The sequence below is a fragment of the Malaclemys terrapin genome, chromosome 1, assembly GCF_027887155.1.
Source record: "Malaclemys terrapin pileata isolate rMalTer1 chromosome 1, rMalTer1.hap1, whole genome shotgun sequence".
NCBI classification, from domain to species: Eukaryota; Metazoa; Chordata; order Testudines; family Emydidae; genus Malaclemys; species Malaclemys terrapin.
The window spans coordinates 152,134,797-152,143,462 of record NC_071505.1 but is presented as its reverse complement, the minus strand read 5'-3'; the positions used below and the strand labels follow the sequence as shown (position 1 = coordinate 152,143,462).

The 8,666-nt window shown below is 48.5% G+C and overlaps 1 long non-coding RNA gene across 1 annotated transcript; it reads left to right on the top strand.

The window, feature by feature from the left end:
• The first annotated feature begins 1,700 nt into the window (after positions 1-1,700).
• On the top strand, positions 1,701-8,405 carry LOC128845253 (uncharacterized). Its single transcript, XR_008446637.1, has 2 exons — positions 1,701-2,464; positions 5,991-8,405. It is a non-coding gene; the product is annotated as an uncharacterized LOC128845253 (long non-coding RNA).
• The last annotated feature ends 261 nt before the right edge of the window (positions 8,406-8,666 follow it).

The window sequence follows — 8,666 nt, the reverse complement described above, 5'->3', positions numbered from 1 at the left end:
CCCCCCCCCCCCCCAAGCTCTTAAGCATGGTTCGATCCTTCCATGAAAACATGTACGACACAGTCCCATATGACAGCTCAGTATCTGAGGCTTTCCAGATTCGTAGTGGAGTTAAGCAAGGTTGTGTACTTGCCCCAACTCTGTTTGGGATCTTCTCCCTGCTACTGAAACAAGCTTTTGGTTCCTCAACTGAGGGAATCTACTTGCACACAAGATCTGATGGAATCTATTCAATCTTGTAAGACTCAGATCTAAAACAAAGACTCGGGAGGCCCTTATCCAACACCTCCTCTTTGCTGATGATGCAACAGTGACAACCCACACATAAGCTCATTTTCAAAGCCTAATGGACAGTTTTTCCAAAGCCTGCCAAGACTTCAGGCTTACTATAAGCCTAAAAAAGACTAACATAATGTGCCAAGGAGTTGAGGAAGCACCCTCCATCAAGATCAAAAACTGTGAACTTGAAGTGGTGAACGAATTCACATACCTGGTGTCCACTATCACAGTCAACTTCTCACTTGAAACAGAACTCAACATCTGTACTGGAAAAGCCTCTGAACAAGTGGGTATGGCAAAACAATAATCTGACAGAACACACAAAGATCTGTGTGTATCGTGCATGTGTTATCACTACACTTTTGTATGGGAGCGAGACATGGACCTTATATTCTCATCAGGAAAAGAGACTCAACAGCTTTCATATCTGTTGCCTTCGTCGAATCTTTGGAATCTCCTGGAAGGACAGAGTCACCAACACTGAGCTGGTCAAGTAGGCCAGCTTACCCAGCATGCAAACACTCTCAAAACAGAGATACCTGCACTGATGTGGGCATGTGTACTGAATTAATGATGGGCGCATCCCAAAGAACATCTTCTGTGGTGAACAGGCATCTAGAAAAAAACCCAAAGGACACCTAAAGTTGTGTTTCAAGGATGTGTGCAAGTGAGACCTCAAAGAAATGGACATGGATGTCGACAACTGGGAAGATCACACTCAAGACTGCAGCTTTTGGAAACAAGAGCTAAACAAAGGTCTCCAGAGTTACGAGAGGAAGCAGTCCAGCTTACCAGAGGAGAAAAGAGCTCACAGAAGGCAAAGCCCAAAGGGTTGAAACATCACCGTTAAATGTGGCAGATGTGGCAGAGATTGTCTCTCTCGAGTGGGTCTCTTCAGCCGTGTTCGCGGCTGCCATAAAACCAACTGAGTAAATTCTATATCTCTCAGGGGCGCATACCCATGGTCTCTAGAGACTGAAGGATGCCAACTACTACAGTTTGGTTCAATGACTCTGAGCCCTTCCACTATGCAAATTGTTCCAGCACCTCTGCAGAGAAGCAGCCATTTATGCTTGCCATAGAGTGTTGAATATGGTGGTCTGAGTCCACATCACAAAATCCACCATCACTACAGGAGCCAACTGCTCCCCTTTTTCACAGGCTCAATAAAGAGAATAAGGACTAAATGGGCAATGGGAATCAAATTCCCCTCATATTCCTTATGCTGGTTCCTTCAATTCAGGGGGAAAGAGCATTTGAGGGGATGTTTATGCTGTACGCTCTGTACCTGTTATGTGCTGATTAAATACAGGACTGACAAGTACAATGGTATCTTTAACCAACATGAAAACCACACACAAAGACTGAGCCAATTCACCATTGTTGTTGCATGTTGTGTAGTTATTTACATCAGTGTTAGGCCCAAAAACTGAAAAACATGTTTATCTCGGCTTCTGCTTGTTATCCCAGTAAACATGCTTATCTCAGTTCTCACTGTCGTTTCCCATGCATGAAGCTGCACGTATACAGGATGTATAGAAGATATATGGCAAAGGGGAGGTGGTTGGACGGACCCTGGGAAAGGAATGTGAAGGACGGGAAGCTAAACAGATGTATCCTGATTACTACTAGAACTGAATTTAAACAATGCATAGGTTAGCAGAATTTAGACACGCTAAGTTGTTTGTCTCTCTGTATAAAAAAGCCCAGTTGTGCTTGTAAGGTGTGTTCCTCCCTCTGGCATGAGTCGAGGGGGACACCCGCTCAGCTGACTGATCAGTAAAGAACTTGAAGCCGTCTTCTCGACTCCCGTGCCTCCTTGGGGTAATTGGGCAGCTCCAGGGGGAAACGAGCCCATTTGGCTAACAAATGGCGACTCCGCCGGGACTTCTCTCCCTGTAGAGGGCACTGACCGACGGCCGAGGGCGATTCCGAGGAGTGGCCACCTCGAGCTGTTGCTTTGCTCGGGCCTCGGATCGTCACAATCGGCCGGGGCGGCTGCGTCCTCTCTAAAGAGAACTCTGAAGGACACGGAAGCAAGACGGCTTCAGAAGGAGGGGAAGTCTGACTGCCAGACGCGGCCACTTCGGGCGGTAAGTGCGTTTACCTCCTGGGTTTGAGGAATAACGCCCCCGAGGTGTGGGTTGGACAGTGGAAATCCCCTAGGCAGCCTGTATACAGGAAGGTATGTTAACATTATTGTAGCTTTGTAAATGTCTTGTTATTGTGTTTTTGGTTAAAGGGTAAGCAAATAACGGCCAATGAGTAACATAACTAACTCCACAAGTCCATGGGCCGTTTTTAACAATTATTGGGACTTGGAACAACCTCAGGGATTACTCTTGTCTATAGGAAGGGTAATCTTGTTTCTCCTCTTAATGGTGTGTTGGAAACCGAGATTGTAACTGATTAAAGGATCTGTGTGAAAGATGAATGAGTGCTGCTGACAGGTCTGAGGCTTAAGCTGACTTCAGCCGCCCCAAGACTCCTGCAAGGGGAAACCCGATGACCAGGATATCTTGATTGCAAGGGGGGTCAGCCGAACCTCGTGACCCAGCGGATATCTGAGTTAGAACTAGATCTATACCTCTTCCCCCTCTTGATATCTCTGTCTCGGAAAACTCTGGGTAAAGCATAATGGGGTCCGGACAAAGCACCTTCTCCTGGACACCCCTGGGATGTATGCTGGATAACTGGAAGGCGTTTAGACGCCAGGCTAATTATGGAATTGTATTATGTAAAGACAAGCTTGTAAAATTCTGTACTCTTGAATGGATGACATTCGGGGTGGAATGGCCCGAGGGAGGGACGCTCAAACCAGGGGTTGTACAAGCAGTACATAGCATTGTGACCTGGGATGGGCATTGGGACCAATATCCCTATATAGATATTTGGCAGGACCTTGTGGCCAATCATCCCCCATGGTTACAAAAATGTAGATCACAAACTATTAAAACCTTAATGGCCCGTGCCCCTGTTAGGAAACCCTGTTTCCCTGTTAAGAAATCTTGTCTGCGGGCTGTGATTCCCTCTGCCCCTGATCCTATGCCCCCTCCCCCTTTGTATCCCGGCCTCCTGGCTCCGGTATCCTCAATTGAAATCCCCACCCCCTCCTCTGAGGATAATGGCTCAACTGAAAGGGGTGAGCCAAGCGACCAGGACTTTTCCAAACGAGAGCCCCCTCCGATCTCTCTGAGCTCCCCGGTGTCTAACCACACCAGGAGCAAGGGTGGCCCGGTACTCCAAGGGCCCCTGCAACAGAATTATTTGTGTCCACTGCAGGAAACTGTAGCCCCTGAGGGTAATCTCACTATGGTATATGTTCCCTTTACCACTAGTGATCTATATAATTGGAAGCAACAGAATCCCCCGTTCTCGGAAGAAAGGGGCCCACGTTTTAGCCATGGCCCAAAGGAAAGGATATGAAGAAAGGGGGGACAAAGTTAAGGGACGGCCAGGGCCACCGGGGAAGGGGCGGGGCCCCCGCCTGGGTCGAAATCAGTGCGCTATCTGTAGGAAAGAGGGGCACTGGAAGAATGAATGCCCCCGGTGACAGGCCATGGGAAAGGAACGTAAAGATAAAACCCCGTCCCTTCCCATCCTCTACAACAGTACAGGACATTCAGGGGAGGAGTCTTCCCCATAGGGGGGGGGTCGGGGAACCCAGCGGCCCCTCCTGACAGCACAAGCTGCCAGCCTGGATCCCACAGTAAAAATTAAAGTGGAGGGCCGCCCAATTGAAGCCCTTATTGATACTGGGGCCACTCTTAGTTTGTTCCCCCTTAATAAGGCTCCCCGAGATAGAGCTCGGGGACGTGCCATAGTCCAGGGGATAGAGGGACAAACTACAGCTTTGGAAAAAAGAAAAACTTTGCCTCTCCTAGTAAAAATAGGGGACCGTCAAATTTCCCATCAGTTTGTTTGCAGTCCCTCCTGCCCCATAGCGCTGCTCGGATGAGATATCCTCACTAAATTACAGGCGGAGATCTCATTCGATAACGGGACAATGGAAGTCAGAATCCCTAAGCAACAAGCCTCTAATTACCAGATGGCTCTCATAAATGCTAGAGATCACTCCCTGGAAGCCAGCTGCTGGGAGGGGGGTAAATCCCAAGGTCTGGGCGGAGGAAGGAGGCGTGGCCCGAGCCAGGAATGCTACACCAGTGCATATTTCCCTTAAGGAGGGAAGCAGCCCAGTCCGAATTCGACAATACCCCCTTAAGCTAACCACTCGGATCGGGTTAAAACCCCTGATTCAAAAGTTCTTGCAGTGCGGGTGGTTAAAGGAAGACACGTCCCCATACAATACTCCAATAATGGGGGTGCCTAAGCCTAATGGGCAGTATCGGTTGGTCCAGGACCTAAGACAAATTAACAAGTTAATAGCAGAGACTGTTTGCCTTTGAATGGGAGGATCCGGACACCCATTACAGGGCCCAATATCTTTGGACTGTTGTCCCACAGGGACTCACCTGTGCACCAGAGATTTTTGGCGGCCAGTTAAAAAGGGACCTCACCCCATTCCTGGCTAAACACCCTTCATGTAACATAGTTCAGTACTGCGATGATCTGCTCTTGAGTACTGAACAGAGACAGTCTGCAAGGAGCAAACTGTAGAGCTCCTCAATCCCCTTGGGGTACAGGGATATAAAGTATCAAAGGAAAAAGCTCAGTTGGTTAAGCAGCAGGTCACCTTCCTTGGATACCACCTCTGCCAAGGGAGTCGCAGTTTGGGCAAAGAAAGAATCCAGGTTATACTTAACAGCCCTCAGCCCCGGAACCCCCGAGAACTAAGGGCATTTCTGGGACTGACTGGCTTCTGTCGACTCTGGATCCCTGACTATGGGGGAAAAGCCAGACCACTATGAGTCTTTGACTAAAGAAGGTCTGCTCCACTGGAAATGGACCAGGGAAATGGAAAAAGCATTTCGAGAGCTTAAAAAAGGCTTGGTTCAGCCTCCCGCTCTAGCCCTCCCAGATTCCCGGAAGCCATTCACCCTATACGTTCATGAAAGAGGAGGGGTGGCAGCTGGAGTCCTGTGCCAAAGGTCAGGACCAACCTGGCGACCCATTGGATACTATTCGAAGGTGTTGGACCCTGTCGCCAAGGGGTGGCCTGCCTGTTTATGGGCCGTTGCAGCAACCGCTCTCCTCGTACAGGAGGCTGAAAAGTTGACCCTGGGGGGGGACACTGAGGTTGTGGTTCCCCACGGGATGCCTCAAATACTGGGGACAGGCGCTGGGGAAAAGCATCTAAATCCCAGTCGACATACCAGATATGAGGTAGGGCCCTTGCTAGCCCCTAACTTAACCTCTAGGACAGTTAGCTCCCTCAACCTAGCTACCCTATTGCCTGACCCTTGGGTTTCCTATGAGACCAGCCCCACTCATGACTGTATTGAAGTCTTGCAACAGGTGTCCCAGGCACTCAGTATACAATGGAAGTTGCATACACCCTGGAGGCCGCAAAGCACGGGACAGGTGGAAAGAATGAATAGAACTCTCAAGGATACCCTCACTAAACTATGCACAGAGTCTAGTTTAAAGTGGCTTGATGCGTTACCACTCGCCCTTACCCGCATTCGAAGGGCCCCACGTAAGGGTCTTAAGCTTTCACCATTATCCCGGGGTTCCGGGAGGATGTAAACTGGGAAATGGGGAAGGACTCCTTATGGAAACAGGTCTCTGGGTTGCAATCTGTTTTGTTACAGCTGCATCAACGCAGTGCCTTTTCAGGCCCTTCCCTTGGACCAGCCCATGTACCCGTTCCAGATCGGTGATCAGGTCCTCGTCAAGAAGTGGAAGCGTGACCCCCTTACACCACGGTGGGACGGCCCGCACACTGTCTCGCTCATCAGCCAAGCTGCAGTCAAAGTTCTTGGGAGTGACAAATGGACACACCATACGCGGGTAAAGCGGTTTCTGAACCCTAACCCGGAGACTGAACTAGCGGAAGAGGACACCAGCCCTCTGCCCGCCCCGGCTCCGGATGCCCGGGGTGGCACAGGTGAAGACTCCACCTGGGAGTATCAGTACTTAGACGGACTAAAGGGACTGTTTAGAAAAAGATAATGAAATTATTGTTAATATTTTTGTTTATGTGCTTCCACCACTATTATGATTGGGAAAATAGGTTTTTACAGCTGGGGGGAGACAATAGCAAAATCCATTAACCTCAGTAACTGTTGGGTATGCGGAGGCCCAGGGGAATTAAATGAATGGCCTTGGGTAGCCCAGCCGGTACAGCCCAAATGGTGGCTCAGCAATTTAAGTATAGTCCACGATGGAACGGGGGTTTGGACTGAGGATAGTAGCCCCTGGCGACTGTATTCTTCTGGAATGGGTATTCTCTGCCTTAATCGGACAAGGCGGGAGGGAGTGTACTTGGAAGAAAGCAAGTGTGATTGGACTCTATCCCCAGGGTTTGATTGCTGGGACCCTTATTGTCATCTGTATGACTGCTCTAAATATCAGGGGCAATGGAACCAGACCCATGTGAGGCTCACCAATAATAGTTGGGTGCAATGCTCCAAACAATACTACCCTACGGCCGAAGGTTGCAGGGCGGTAGGACAGGATGGGTTCTTTGACGCCCTATTCACGAGTTGCCAGCTAGACAATACTACTAGCAAGGACCACGTGGTACGGTGGTTTCAATGGGCATGGCAGAATCAGAATGGAACTCGAGTATGGGGTTTTAAACAATTCTGGTCTAGCACCAATCAGCCAAAATGGGGCTGTGATTGAGTCTGGAAAGCAGGAGCTGGGGCGTGGAGATGTGATTATTGCAGTTCAGCTGATGGAATGGTGGGGGGACCTTTAGGGCCAGGTAATCCTTTATATTTTGACCATCTAGAGGACGATGAGAATGAGGAAACCTGGGATGGCCCCTTTGCTAATGGAACCTGGGCTCTAAAGGGCCATTATTGGATCTGCGGGTCCTATGCCTACTGAAGATTGCCTCCAAATTGGTCTGGGATATGTTATGTTGGATATATAAGACCCTTGTTCTTTCTATTACCCCAGATGCAGGGAAATAAATTGGGAATTAAGGTTTAATTAGAGAAAGGCGGTTCGTGGATTCCACCCTGACCGCCGGAAGCTCCCAAACATGGGGGGCTCAGGAGTGGCCCCCTGAGAAAATTATAAAACATTATGGTCCAGCTACATGGAATCCTAATGAGTGGATCTCAGGGGCAAGGGAGCCCATTTACAACTTGAATTGGATAATTAGGCCGCAAGCCATCTTAGAAATAACAACTAATCAGACGGCTGCAGCTCTCGATCTTTTGGCCGATCAGTCCACTCAGATGAGAAATGTGCTTTACCAGCACCATCTAGTTCTTGATTATTTGCTGGCAGAAGAAGGGGGAATTTGTGCAAAATTAAACTAATCTAATTGCTGTTTACAAATAGATGATAATGGAAAGGCAGTAAAACAGCTAACAAAAGAAATGAGGAAGCTAGCCCATGTCCCGGTCCAAACATGGGGTGGGTGGAATATGGACTGGTTCACGTCCTGGTTACCGCAACTGGGATGGCTCCGAGAAGGCCTTCTTCTCTTTGTACTCTTTATTACAACCCTATTAACCCTAGCTTGCTTAGCTCCCTGTGTAGTTGCATTAGTCTGACGAATGGCTAATCAAATTATACACCAACAAATGATGGCCCTATACCAGCCGGTGAAGGCTGAGGATTGGGGGCCATAAGGCTCTCAAAATGCTTTTTAGGGGGGGAATCTTGTTAGGCCCAAAAACTGAAAAACATGTTTATCTCGGCTTCTGCTTGTTATCCCAGTAAACATGCTTATCTCAGTTCTCACTGTCGTTTCCCATGCATGAAGCTGCACGTATACAGGATGTATAGAAGATATATGGCAAAGGGGAGGGGGTTGGACGGACCCTGGGAAAGGAATGTGAAGGACGGGAAGCTAAACAGATGTATCCTGATTACTACTAGAACTGAATTTAAACAATGCATAGGTTAGCAGAATTTAGACACGCTAAGTTGTTTGTCTCTCTGTATAAAAAAGCCCAGTTGTGCTTGTAAGGTGTGTTCCTCCCTCTGGCATGAGTCGAGGGGGACACCCGCTCAGCTGACTGATCAGTAAAGAACTTGAAGCCGTCTTCTCGACTCCCGTGCCTCCTTGGGGTAATTGGGCAGCTCCAGGGGGAAACGAGCCCATTTGGCTAACATCAGTGTGAAGCGACTGCCAAAAGTGTGTAAAAAAAATCTATAATTCTGATTTTTGAGGGTATTTTGCACTCATACTGCACAGATATAAATGACCACACAAGGTGGAGGGCAATGGTGAATTGGATTCTATTCATGTTGAAAATAGGGCACATCCATTTTGCATTACACACCTACCCCTCTGTAATAGTCTC